Here is a 15,247-nt window from a genome sequence, read left to right as displayed (position 1 = left end):
GAATAATGACAATAATAACAATTCAAACTCTAAAGGGCTCTATTCCTCTATACAATATAGTCTTGTGATTAATCCTTATGAGGTTCCTTTAAAGAATATTATGGGGACCAGAAATGGGTTTGAGACCGAAAATCAAGTTAGAAAACTAATTTTGTCATTAGGGACTGCAAGTCCCATAATTCCCAAAGTACTGGGACGAAGAAGAGGGCTAAAGAGGAACACAACTGTAGAAGTAGTGTTAGTGGAAATGACCCACACCTGAGGGAGGCTGGAAGGCTTAAAAAGCCCCCTCAGGTGCAGGCCATTGGTGAGAACGTGCAGCAGTGTGAGCAGCGTAAGCAGCAGGAGCAGAAACTAGAGGAGGGAGAAGACGCTGGGACCACTGTCAAGCAGAGAACAGTAGCCGGTCTTGAGAGGGTCTTTGCCTCCAGAACCCTGTTTTGCAGAGACTGCGCAGTGGTAAACAAAAGTGCAGAAATCTTTCTTCCCCAAGAGTCTGTCTCCAGTAGAAGGTGATCACCAGAGAGCATCTGAGCAGAGGAAGCTCCTTTTACAAGTGGCAGTGGACCAAGAGAAGAAAATTGCCGTGGTGCAAGGAGCCACTTAAGCAGAATACATGTGAGCAGCAAGGGAATCGGATGCATACACCTTACGCAGTGAGTTCACCACCTGATGGTGACCCCGGAGTACTCTGAAACTGCTTGCGTGCTCGATGCAGGAGTTATCAAAGTATAAAACACTTGTGTGTGAGTGAAAGTAGTACCAAAGGCAATATTGAATACCAAACTATCCGAAACCAGAGAAAACAGTATTTATCGAAGCCAAATTACTGTCTTTAAGGAGGCGACTGTATTGAGAACCCAGCAACAAGATGGGGCACCAATAATAGAAGCTAATGCAAACAACCATTACCCAAGCCAAAAGCAAGGCAATTGAAACCCAACAGTTATTGTCAAAGGCAGGAGTGGACTAATGAAAGTTCCAAAGGTTGTAAAGTTTATTGCCCATATTTGAAGAAGCATATTACAAAGGCTGGAATAAACCCACATTGCCAAAGCCAAGAAAGAAGCAGAATAAAACCTTATTCTTGTCAGCGTTTGGTTGATGATGTAGTGGGGAAACAAGAGTGGCAAGAAGGCTGCCCTTCTGAAAAAGGTTGTTCAGAAGGAGATGAGTATAACTTACAGAGTTTTTGGAAAGTGAAAGAGAGTACTAAAGTGTACCAATGTGAATCGTGCTTTCCCATAAGAATTGCTTAAAGTCTGATGTTGTAAAGTAATGAACATTGCAAAGATGTCATGAGCTGATTTGAACCACAGGGGCCCTTGTGTGTGAGTTACTGTTCGGGCAGGGGAGTATACCCGAATAGCGATCCTTTAAAGTAGTAGGTCTGGCATGGGAGTAAACCAGTTGTGATTGAAATGGTGGGCCTGGCATGGTAGTAAACCAGGTAGAAGCTGATGAAGTGCTTTGAAGTGATGTTAACAAGTCATGCTGACAGACTAATTGCTGAGGAAATGTATACAACCGTTGCAGAAGTATTGTATTTTCTCAGAAATAATGAGTTTTTGCAAAACATCTTGACAAAGACAACTTATGTTACCTCTGACGAACTAAGGAAATATTCTTTGTTTATGTGAAGAAGATAAGTTTGAATCTTACTATTGCAAGAGGAAAAGAAATAACCTTCTTGTTGAACCACTTGAGTGTTGAAACTTTCTTTTGTCAAGTTGGAGTCACAAAGAACTGTGTTGGAACTTTGTTACAAACCAGGATTTTCTGGTTCTTTTGGAACTTTGGCACAGAATCCTGCTTGAAACTGGGGAAGGTTAATTTACCCAGATTATAAGAAGAGACTATGGTCATATTGTGAATTTAACTGTTATATTTGTGTTGCTGATGAACTTCCATGCATTACCTAGTTGAGTTACTTTATGTGTAAGTGTGAGGGACAGATTTCCTTTGTTAGATTGCGTCCTTTAGTTTATTTTAGGCAGTATAAACCATCGTCAGTGTAGGGATAGTGAGGCGTGTATCCAACCTTTTGAGTCAATAAAATGGAATCTTTTGAAAAACCTTCACAAAGTTGCCCGCCTCACATTTCTGACCCATCACATATGGTGTCAGGATTGGGATGTGAATCACTTTATACAATCTGGGGACCCACTATGAAAGTAACAGATACTAGCCCTACAATTGGTATATGTGGGAGTAGGGAAATCATTTCACCTCTCAGTGGAGGGTCCAGTCCCATACCATTTACATGTGAAGAAAGCTTAAACCAGATGTTTTTTCTACCAGTGGGCTGGAACCTTTAGAAAGAATGTATGACCCCCTTCTCTATCCGCATTCTATGATGGGGGTTGTTTTTCAACCACTAACCAACCAGGCCATTCTCCCCACTAGGAAACATAAAGGGTAACACTTGTAACCTTTTCTCCTCCCAGTCTTATCAAATTCCCAGTAGGGACAAAATCATAATTTCTCTAGAGCTCAAGGTGGAAGTTTCATCTGGCTCAGCTATCTATCTAATGCCCTTGGGTGGGGGAAGACAAAAGGGGAGGTTAGGGGCGTTACCTCTTCTGTTCAGTGGAAAAGTAATACAGATCGCCCTTTTATATTTGTTGTATAAACTGTTAGGATTAGGATATTTATAATGTTCATTAGATTGCATGCAATTAGGTATTTATTACATTCACTGTGTGTGATCATACGTGGGTTATATTACAGCCCATGTTATTTTCTGTCACTTTACTGTTCATGTTTATTTATGTTCAGAGTTCACCTATTGTTTACTTAATGCTGCAGCAAAGGTTCATAATATGAAGTCAGCAGCTTCGGTTGTAGAATGTTTTCTTATGTAGTGGAGGTTCTGGAATGGATGGTATTTCAGTTGGAGAGTGGCTGTGTGTCAGCGCCTGCTGTCGTGAAGTCTTTATCTTAATAAATGCGTTTATAACCTCTCACTGCATCGGCATTGATTCAACATTGGCGACAAGGATTATTCAACCAGCGTGTAGCATCTGCGGCATTCCCCTGCCCCTGGCGGAATCCATTTCGCTCCGGCAGCGAGTTACTCGGTCAGTGAGTCTTGGAAGAAGTGACAGCAGGCGCCGAGTAACAGGTCAGGAGGTGTGACGGGTGATGACGGGACGATTGTGCTAGGCAGGGACATTTCAATTTGGAGACGCCGGCACCTGTGTTTAATTAATAAGGAACCGGGTAGGAGCCCAATCCACTCTGTGCCAGTTGGCCATTCTGGCTTGTGCAGGGCAGCACGCTCTGGCGCGATATCAGCCCCAGCACACGCCTTGGCCATGGCACTTTGACAGAAGGACCTGCTTCTGTCCGCGCAGGTCAGAATGGACTCCCTCGATATGTGCGCCTGAAAGGGGCATGGCTTAAGCTCCTCCATGGCAGCGTGAGGAAAACCTGCCCACGTTCGCCTAGAAGGGGGCATGGCTTAACCGCCTGAACATTCCACCAGCCATCACACACGAGCATTGTGGCGTCAGTTGCTTGCAGGCAGCGGTCGCAAAGGAAACCTTCCACTTTACCCACAGCAGTGCAAGTGACATCATAAGGGAAAAGTTCTGGCATATTAAAGGTTTATTCCTAACTGAGTCTGCAGAACATCTGATTGTTCACTCTGTTCAGGCAACAATCAACAGCTGCTCCTACACACTGAAACAATGCCATACCTTACCTATCCACAAGGAGGACATTCTAACTTCCTGAAATTCCAGTACTGACATTGTGCAGCCATGCATCATTTGAGATGGCTGCAACTATTCCTCCGCCTGCACCTTTTTTAGCCGAGCCAGGTCGTCCTGCGATCAGGTGGGACAGGTGGAAGGGCATATTTGAAAATGACCTGGTGTCTATAGGAGGGGGCAGATTCAGCTCTGCAAGGAAGAAGGCATTGTTATTGCATAATCTTGGGCCAGAAGGACGCAGTATATTCGATGGCCTATCGAGAAGCCAAGGAGAGGAGGCAGGAGATACGGATGAATATGCCATAGCTCTAAGACAAAAAGAAGAGCACTTTGAACCCAAGAAAAATGTAACTTTTGAATGGCATAAATTCTTTCAACGTACACAAGAATCTTCAGAATCTGTCAAGTCCTATATAGCCTCCCTCAGAACACTAAGTCACACCTGTGAATTTGAGACATTAACAGATTCGCTAATAAGGGACCAACTGGTCAGGTGCACCAACAATATGAGAATACAAGAGAAGCTGCTTGCAAAGGATGTTACCCTGGAACAAGCTGTTGAACTAGCTAGAAGTATTGAGCAAACCACCCAATACTTCACAGAAACAAAAGTCGACAAACAAGTCTCACACGCTGTGTGTGCAGTTGGTCAAAGAAGAAAGCCGAGTTTGGGTACCAATAGAATAGATGTATGGAACCCAAAGTGCGCCAAGTGTGGTAGTCCCAAACATGGCTCGAATTTCCCCATATGCCCTGCCAGATTTGCTGAGTGTTTTAAATGCAAGTGCAGAGGATTCATCAATCAACATGGTGGAGCCAAGAGAAAGTAGTGGCAAAATGAACCAAACGACATTGAATACGTCAACGGTGATACCCACTCAAGAAGCAGCTGCCAGACACGTTTTCCAAATCTCTGCAGTATCCGGTGAACAAAGTGGACCGATTGAGGAGTTTGTATTTGAGGGATACAACATGAAGATGAAGGGCGACACAGCCTCAACTTGGACCATCATATCAGAAGAGACTCTGAGAAATGTCTTAAGAAAAGACTTGAATTCACTCAGGCCGGAAAATGTACAACCATGTGGATATGGTGAATCAGCTATTGACATTGTGGGACAGTTTCAAGCACATGTAATGTACAAGGGCAGGAAGTGCGTAGCAAACATATTGGTGGCTAAAAGGGGCGCCTCATTGCTCGGTTGGGAAGAACAAAGGAAGCTAGGTGTGAGAATACAAGCTAGTGCGCTGGAACCAGTGACTATAGCGGAGATGGAGAACAAATGGTCTAGGGAATTTCCGGAAGTCTTCACAGAAGGATTGGGTAAACTTAAAAATTTTGAACACAACATAAAACTTAAAGGAAATTCTCAACCTATAATCCACAAAGTAAGGCATGTACCCCTAAATATGAGGGAATAGCTATGTGAAGAGTTATCTGATCTCATGGGCAAAGGCGTGATCGAACGTGTGGGAGGCACAGAATGGTTATCACCGGTGGTATTAGTTACCAAAAGCAACGGAAAGTTGAGACTATGTGTGGACCTGAGAAGTTTGAACCAAAACATTCTGGTTGAGAGGCATCCTCTACCTATCATCGCTGAGACTCTAGCCACTTTGGGAGAACCCAAATGGTTCTCTGTAATTGACCTGTCGGCAGCGTACCATCAAGTGCCTCTCTCTAGACAATGTCACCATTTTACAACGTTTATTACTCCTGAAGGCACATACAAGTTTCTCCGAATGCCATTTGGTCTGGCATCGGCTGCCTCTGTCTTCCAGAAAGTGATGGAGGAGGTTTTAAAGGGTGTAGATAATGTAACTGTATTTCAAGATGATATATTAGTGTATGTTGAGAATGAGAGTGAACATCAGAGAGTGTGAGATGTGTATTGACAAGATTGAGAGAGACAGGTTTAACTGCGCAAAGAAGTAAATGCAAAATAGCAGTCAGAGAAATGGAGTATTTGGGTCACAGGATATCTAATGAAGGTATTTTACCAAAAAGAACACTGGTAGATAGCGTCAGCAAAGCCCCTCCACCAATGGACAAGGACCAACTGTGGTCATTCATAGGCTTGGCAGAATATTATCACAAATTTGTGAATGGTTTTGCATCCATATCATCCCCATTAAGGAACTTACTCAAGAAACGAGTAAACTTTAAGTGGTCTGAAGATTGCCAAGTGGATTTTACATCCATAAAGGAGGGAATTGCCCAAGCACCATCACTTAGTGGATTTGTTTCTGGAAGAAAAACCACGTTGTCAGTAGATGCTAGCATGTTAGGTTTAGGTGCCACGTTAACTCAATATGACTCAGGGAAGGTAGAGCATGTGATAGAGTTTGCTTCAAGGCCGTTGAGGGGGGCAGAGAGGAATTACTCTGTAATAGAGAGAGAAGCATTGGCAGTGTCATGGGCCATCTCCTATTTCAAGTTTTTTTTATGGGGTCAGGCATTCCAAGTAAGGACGAATCAAAAACTGTTGGTACAACTCATGAGCAGTGTCGATTAGGCCAAGGGCTCACCTAGAATTTCCAGGTGGATGATGGAGTTGTTAGGTTACAATTTTAAAGTGTGCTACAGACCAGGTAAGGGAATGTGGTTGCAGATTTTTTATCTAGGTTGCCAGTTGAAAATGGAGAAAATATAGAAGCAGCCAGAGAACAAGATTTAAGTATTGCTGAAATAGAGTGTAATGCGATAGACAAGGTAGAATGGTTGGAAGCTGACAAGGAGGACAATGTGTTGAATAAGGTGAAGGTTTGGACAATGGAAGGCTGGCCCCACAAAAGCAATGTTGATAGGTGTTATGACAGATATTTTGAAGCGAGAGAGGAATTAAGTTTGTCGGAAGATGGTTGTAGACTCAGAAGGGAGAGCAAAGTAGTACCTCCCAGTGGTATTAGAGCACAATTAGTGAATGTGGCTCACCAAGGGCACTTGGGAATGGGAGGAACCAAGAGATTTTTGAGGCAGTCATTCTGGTGGCCTGCTATAGATAGTGAGATGGAAAAGAAAGTCAAGTACTGTAAGGAATGTGAGAAAAGTGACAAAAGTAAGTGTGTGTGAGAGGTACCGCTTGCTCCTGTGAGTGTACCTAGTAAACCATGGGAGAAAGATGCAATTGATTTGGTGGGACCCATACAAGAACTTGGTGAGGGATACAAATGCTTGGTAGTAATGGTAGACTACCATTCCAAATGGTTGGAGTGGAGAGCACTCCGCAAGGCTACCACTACAGAAATTATATCATTCCTGGTGGATGTGTTTTACAGGGAAGGGTTTCCCACTGTAATAGTTACCGACAATGGAGTGCAATTCTGCTCAGACAGGATGTTACATTTTTTAAAGAAATTCAATATCAAACATGTGCGCACAGCGTTATATCATCCAAGAGCCAATGGGCTAGTTGAGAGAGAAAACAGATTTGTAAAGAGTGGAATACAATTGGCATTGGCAACAAGTCTAGAGTGGGCAAAGGTACTCAAAGAATTGGTATGGAACTACTGCACAACGCCTCATTCGACTACGAAAATATCGCCATTTGTATCATTGAAAGGCAGACAACCCGGGACCAAACTGTGTCCAGGTTGGCTGGATATGGCAGGATGTGTAGAAGTAGATTGCCAAGAAATAATGAGACTTATCAAAGAGGCACAAAACACGTATAAACAGAGATTTGATGAAGTCACTAAGGCTAAGAAAACAAAGTTGGAAAAGGGTGAATATGTGCTAATAAAGAATCCTCGGTTAGGTTCCAACTGTGTGGAGAGCAAATTCTTAGGGCCGAAAAAGATTGCAGCTGTTCGTGGGAATGTGGTGATTCTAGAAGGTGGAGAATGTTGGTCTAAGACAGCATGGTAAGGAACGAAAATAAAGTAAATGGTAAGATGACAGGTACTGAGGTGGAAGTGGAACATAGCCAAGATTTAGATGGTGCACAGGGTGAGAATGGTGAAACTGCAGGTGCAACTGTAAATACAGGAATGTGCAATGGGAGAGCCGGGAAAAGACCAACATGGTTCAGAGATTACTGTTTGTAATAAACTTCAAATGTTTGAAAATGCAAAGGGAGGAGATGTGTTAGGATTAGGATATGTATAATGTTCATTACATTACATGCAATTAGGTATTTAATGCCTTCGATGTGTGTGATCATGCGTGGGTTATATTACAGCCCATGTTATTTTCTGTCACTTTACTGTTCATGTTTATTTATGTTCAGAGTTCACCTATTGTTTACTTAATGCTGCAGCAAAGGTTTGTAATATGAAGTCAGCAGCTTCGGTTGTAGAATGTTATCTTATGTAGTGGAGGTACTGGAATGGATGGTATTTCAGTTGGAGAGTGGCTGTGTGTCAGCGCCTGCTGTCGTGAAGTCTTTATCTTAATACATTTGTTTATAACCTCTCACTGCGTCGGCATTGATTCAACACAAACCAATACAAATTAAGAGGGGCTAGCTGGTGGGACTCTTGGTGCTTAAAACCCCATGGGATGGGAATCTTTGTCCCAACCTGACATTAGACAGGCACATCAAGGGAATCTAAGAAAACAATTTAGTGGAAGTGAGACCCAGAAGTTTTTTGCATGACTCAAGTGGGAGGTAGAAAAAAAAAAAAAAAACTCCAGTTACAAACAGATCGACTCAAGAATACAAAGGGAGGAAAGCAAAGATACAGATACCCCAATAATGCAGGAGATTCCTCTTCTCAGGAGAACAGGAAATTGTAAAATACATTAAACTACAGTTGTTCCAGTTGATGCTTTAGAGAATGATAGAACATATGAACAGTTAGTAGAGGTCCCTTTAACAGAGATAACTGACAAGGAAAATAACAACTTTCATGACTTCCTTCCGACTACCTAGAAAAGTTTCTAATTTAGAGACAGAAAACTGTGAAGTTTCCCAATCCAAAACTTTTCTGGCCTCCCTGATGGATGATATTGGCATCCAATCTGAGGAAGATACCTTATCAAGGTCATCAACTCCCTCTGATGAGAAGGAGACCCCCTGAAGTAAAATGAGAAGAGGTAGACTTCATTGACAGACAAAAGTGAGGATGAACTTGAACAGTCATGGCAGGAATTTGGATTCCCTGTCGCGTACCAACCAGGACAAGAGAGTTTTGCTTGTGGGAAAATAGGTCACCTCACCAAACATTGTCCTTCTAATAAACTGGACGGTTCTAATTTTCCCTCAAAACAGAAATTAGAAGAAAAGGGAAAGTCAAACATCGAGTTTGCCTATGCCAACATTTTGTATACTGATCCTAGTGAAAGTACCATCTCTTTACAGTCTAAAAGAACTAACGCTGTTGAGAAATCTGATGTTCTGCTTTGTACCAGAGAGAGGAATAATTATCGAGTCACTCTGGGCTCAGTTAGATAAAGGGAGCAGAGGTTCTGTGGAACAATCTAATATTCTTCCATCACATTGGGAAAGTCTAGGTAAAAAGACTATCAAGTGTGTTCATGGACAGATAGAAGGACACTGCTTGACTAAAATTGATAACACCATTCTGGGAAGACCCTTTGGCATTAGTAGCAGTAATACCTAATCTTCCTAGCCCAATAATCTTAGGTAGTGAAATTCCCCAATTTGATGAATGAGGTTTTCGAGTGGCCCAGATAAAAATGAAGTCATTTAAAAGCTTTGACCAACAACCTAAGAAAATATGTTCCTCCTATTGTCCTCACAATTTTTGGATCCAAGAAGAATAATTCTTAGATGATCCTGTCTGGGACTAGAAAGCATGTGAATGCACTATGGTTGCGGGGAAGGACAATGGTGGAGAAGAGAGAAAGGAACCTGTACCGGGAGGTCAGGTCTTTAGGGGAAGGGTATGTGATAAACCCTATGGAATCCTCACAAAGTCCCTGCCTAAAGTCTCCCCCCAGGTGGCCAGGGAAAGGGAGACGCTTTCTGATACTGACCTTGGGGTTGGGGTTCTGCGAGTGGATCACCTGGGAGGAAAAAAGGCCCAGAGGAATGAGAGGACTCCGAGGGGTGAGACACAGCATTTGTCTTGCTTTAGGGAGGACATTTCATTAACACCGAAGTATGAAATTGCTTGTTTTCATAACAATCTTTTTGTTACAGAAGTTGAACATCTTACTGGGGGTAAAAACAATAATAAACCCTTAGGCATTGAGAGAAATAAAAATCCTTCAAAAACCCTGTAGACTTCTAGAGCTAAAAGCTCCCCTAACTTCCAAAGGTGCAGTGAAAGGAAGTCTGTGAATAATAACAATTCAAACTCTAAAGAGCATTATTCCTCTATACAATCTAGTCTTGTGATTGATCCTTATGAAGTTCCTTTAAAGAATATTATGGGGAACAGAAATGAGTTTGTGACCGAAAAATCAAGTTAGAAAAACGAATTGTCACATTTCACGAGGTACTGGGACAAAGAAGAAGGCCAAAGAGGAACAAAACTGTAGAAGTGATCAGCTTGTTAGTGGAAATGACCCACACCTGAGGGAGACAGAGGCTTAAAAGGCCCCCTCAGGTGCAGACCATTGGGGAGAATGTGAAGTAGTGTGAGCAGTGTAAGCAGCAGGAGCAGAAACTGGAGGAGGGAGAAGATACCGGAACCACTGTCAAACAAAGAACAGTAGCCAGTCCTCAGAGGGTTTTTGCCTCCAGAAGCTTGTTTTGCCGAGACTTTGCAGTGGGAAGCAAAAGCGCAGAAAGCTTTCTTACCCAAAAGATGGTCACCGGTAGCCGGCGAGCACCACAGAGCCTCTGGAGCAGAGGAAGCTTCTTTTACAAGTGGTGGGGGACCAAGAGAAGCAGATTGCCGGGGCGCGAGGAGCCACTAAAGCAGAATACCTGTGAGTAGCAAGGGAATCAGATGCGCACATCTTACCCAGTGAGTTTGCCAGCTGATAGTGACTCCAGATGCTCCTCAACCGCTTGCGTTCTCGAAACAGGAGTTATCAAAGTAGAAAACACTTGCATGTAAGTGAAAGTTGTACCGAAGGCAATTTTGAATACCGATCTATCGGAAACCACAGAAAACAGTATTTTTCTAAGCCAAATGACTGTGGGCCTCAACAGAAGTTGGGCAGTAAGCAGGCGCTATTTCCGCTGAGCAAAAATAGTGTTACCACTGCGTCCTGTGTCGCAAATGGCACCGTATCACAACAAAGCGAGCACGCATGCCTGACTACAGCAGTAATGCTATTTGTGCCTGGCAGAAATGGTGCCCAAACAAGAGCTAGTGCCGTGTTCAGCGCTGTTCGTGCCGGTGGACATTGCATCACTGCCGGAAAGGGAAGCACTGCAATGGCCATTTTGCAAATCACAATCCATCACATTTCTCCACTTCCTGTGGCCATACAGACCTGCAAACAAGACAGAATGTCCCAGGAGAGGGCCAGAGGCAAGGGTGCTCAAGATCACCTAAGGAAACCTAAGTTCAGCAAAGTGGTTCAAGCTGGTGGTGATTGCTGATGAGGTGGTTGCACACCATGATGAACATTATAAGCCCAGGCAGCGCAAAACATCAGCCCAGCGCAGGACAGCCATCTGGCATACCATCAGCCAGAAGGTAACAGCGGTGGCCACCATCCCCAGTGATGGGGAAGACTGCCGTAAGCACTGGAACAGCCTGCGAGTCAGGGTGTGGGACTGCTGACTCAACACCGGCAGGAGAGCATGGCTACCGGAGGAGGAACTGTGGAGCCATTGGTCCTCACTGGATGGGAGGAGAAGTGCAGCACAGTGCTGGACATGGAGGGCATCGAGAGAGTTGGAGGTGCAGAGGCGGGTCCGACGAGCCAGGAGGCAGGTGGTGTGCCAACACCCCCTGCCCCCAGCACATGCACATGCGCCAATGACAGCCTAGCACAAAATGACGCAGTGGACAGACCCAGGAGCCGGGCATGGCGACAGGGTGCAGTGAGTGGGTGCCGCATCAGCCACCTACCACAGCAGCCATGTACCAAGGCCACCCCTGTGAGTCAGAGTAGTGGGGAGGGTAGCCAACGGATCCATCCAAGTGCCAGTGCCATGTAGCAGCCCCCCCCTAATTTGAGTGGCACCTGTGGAGGGGACGTAGGTGCATGGGGACCAGAAGCATGCATGCCACACAACAGCTGCCCCAGCATGGACCCCTTATGAACCCCCCACACAGGCCAAAGACCAACTGACCATGTGACACACGCCCATATCCCCATCCGTACCCCGTCATTGTGAACCCACATGCAAACCCCCCTGACCAACCATGCCCATGAGCCCAATTTTTTGGGGTCGAATTCAGCACCATGTGTTAAGATGGATTTCGAAACTCTGACCTGGTGGGCAGATGTTTAGAAGGCCAGCCTAGATTCTTGGAACAGGGTAACCTCTGGACAAGCCAGACCAATCAAGGTAGCTTTGGCAGGCGGTCAAGACTAAGTCTCAGGAGGGGTGAGGGTGACTGAAAGACCTCAATGAACACACAGAGCAAGGACACTTACAAATTACTCCCAGACAGGTGTTATATCAAAAATGTACACACATTTATTACAAGGCCTTTGTAACTCAGACCATAGAAAAATAATCACAGCAATACTAAGTAAATCAATACAACACTATCACTCCAATGTATATACAAGACCATTGGGGTCTAAAGGGTTAAATGCACAAAATATATCGACAATCTAGATGGGAAGGAAACAGGCAGTGGAGGTAGTCTTTAGGCCCCTTCGACATCAGCAACACACCTAAGAGGCAGTCCAACCCCGAAGAATAGTACATGCAATGCAAGTGCGCGCGGTTGTTCTAATGGGCAAAACGGGGTCTCTTCAGGGGTCTCTAGCAGCTCAGAAAGATGGATGAGGCGATGAAGAATAAGTTCCCACTATTCAAGGAGGACCTCCACTTGAAGGCAGAGGCAGTTCCTGAGAGCGGGATGGAGTCGCTAGGAGTCACCAGTTACTGTTGGAAGTACTCACCGATCCCAGGCGCACTCAGACCCAAACTTTGCCAGTTCAGTCCACTTCGCTTGTAGGTTCGAACGCAACAAAAAGGACGTCTCTGCAGCTCTCAATTCCTGAGATACAGCGAGAATTCCCAAATGGGACAGTGGCGATTTCTCCACTCCGGGAGGACGAATCAACCTGGTTTCACTGCAGCTAGCTTCACAGGCAAGAGGGTCACAAATGTAGCGCACTTGCAAAGGTTGTTGCTGCGGCAGGGCAACACAGTAACCGCATATGCTCTGGTCCTGGCGCACTGGTCTCACTTCAGACCTGTTAATGCCAAGTGTACGAAATCTGGTTTGATGGTGCCGGGGACACGGAGCTAGCAGTTTACCAAGTTTCGAGGGCCTCCTTGAAACAGCAGCGTTGACAGAGCAAAGCAACTGGGTAAGCTGGTCAGTCCACTGGTTGGCCCAGGGACACTTCCGAGAAAACTTACTTGCAGGTTTTGATGAAGGTGCCGAGAATAGTTGGTCCCACTATTCCAATGGGTCGAAACGTCTTCGCAGATCTTCCAGGATGACCAGATGCAGAGGGGTCCCACGGGATGACAGCGGGCCCAGGGTGCCAAACCTTTCAGCGGGTCACCAGCAGTTCCTTGACTCAGCTTCGTAGTTTCAGAATACTTGGATCCTATCTTTTGTTCAGTGAGAACTCCAGAGATTGACCTGGTGTGGGTGTTTTCAGCCTTCTCTTATCCAAAGTTCCCTTCGCGCCAAAATCGAGAGGGCCCAATGGGAGATCTGCTCATAAACACACACTCCATACGTGGACCAATCATGGACTAGGGTGGTCCCAGTCATTCACAGCACTCTAGACTCTCTGGATAGGTTCACAGGCAAGAGGGTCACAAATGCAGCGCACTTGCAAAGGTTGTTGCTGCGGCAGGGCAACACAGTAACCGCGTATGCTCCGGTCCTGGCGCACTGGTCTCACTTCAGACCTGCTAATGCCAAGTGTACGAAATTTGGTTTGATGGTGCCGGGGACACGGAGCTAGCAGTTTACCAAGTTTCGAGGGCCTCCTTGAAACAGCAGCATTGACAGAGCAAAGCAACTGGGTAAGCTGGTCAGTCCACTGGTTGGCCCAGGGACACTTCCGAGAAAACTTACTTGCAGGTTTTGATGAAGGTGCCGAGAATAGTTGGTCCCACTATTCCAATGGGTCGAAGCGTCTTCGCAGATCTTCCAGGATGACCAGATGCAGAGGGGTCCCACGGGATGACAGCGGGCCCAGGGTGCCAAACCTTTCAGCGGATCACCAGCGGTTCCTTGACTCAGCTTCGTAGTTTCAGAATACTTGTATCCTATCTTTTGTTCAGTGAGAACTCCAGAGATTGACCTGGTGTGGGTGTTTTCAGCCTTCTCTTATCCAAAGTTCCCTTCGCGCCAAAATCGAGAGGGCCCAATGGGAGATCTGCTCATAAACACACACTCCATACGTGGACCAATCATGGACTAGGGTGGTCCCAGTCATTCACAGCACTCTAGACTCTCTGGCACCCAGGATGCATATTGGGGCACACATCCTGGAGGCACACACACAAGGCATGCAGAAGCCCACGAAAGCTTGGCGTTTTACGGGAAACTGCATGTCCAAATAAGAACTGACCCGGGTCAACTCAACCTGGGGAAGGAAAAGGGGCAAGATGGCCAAAGGACAGGACAAAGAACCTCATGGCGTGGCCATTTTGGAGCCAGGCCACCTATTTGTGCCAAACACGGTTAACGCGGTTAACATGGCAGGAAACGGTTAAAAATAATGCGAAGAGATAGCTGCCATCAGCCCTGTCCACGACACATCTGCACATCTCACAAAAAGGCAGGACACTTGCAGGCGATACACAACAGTATCCACAGGGCCACACGCAGGATGGGGCGAGACAATGCAAGGACCCGGACAGGGCCAATTGCTAGTACCTACGGCATTTGGCCAGAGAGTCAGGGAGATGGCGGAGGGTGTCTCAGCACTTGCAGAGGCCACCGCCAAAGCAATGAGTTGGTACGCCAACAGCTCCCGACGCCTAGCACAATCCCGTCCAGTTCCACAACAGTGCATGCTGTGGGGTCAATCCCTGCGCAATCTGCGCTCCAGATCACCGGGTGCTGGGGGGAAAAGTGGGGGGGGCACGGACATAGGCAATGACGTGACAACAATTGGCCTGAGTGGGCATGCTGTGGAGTTGGTGGTGTGAGGGGGGATAGTTAGTTCAAAATATCATTAAACCAGTTGAACTTAATCAGTGCAAGGACATTCCTGTTTGTGTTCATGTGGTGGAAGTGATATGTGCAAGGGTAGTGTTCTAGAAAAAATCATTGTCCGTTAGTACCTGCCAGGCCAGTCTCCCATCCCTCACATCATCCCTGGGAGTGGCTGCTCTGGCCCCTGCAGTTCATCTGCGTTTTACTCTGGATGCGGCATGTCCACGTCTGGGGGTAGTGGCACATTCCTCCCCGGGCAGATGTTATGTAGCATTGCGTACACTAGCACGATGTTGCCAACTTTGTCCGGGGTATACATTAGGGCTCCGCCAGTACAATCTAGGCACCGGAATCAT

Source organism: Ambystoma mexicanum, chromosome 4p (assembly GCF_040938575.1).
Source record: "Ambystoma mexicanum isolate Mex_15411 chromosome 4p, UKY_AmexF1_1, whole genome shotgun sequence".
Taxonomy (NCBI): domain Eukaryota; kingdom Metazoa; phylum Chordata; class Amphibia; order Caudata; family Ambystomatidae; genus Ambystoma; species Ambystoma mexicanum.
Note: the sequence above shows the minus strand (reverse complement) of the source record.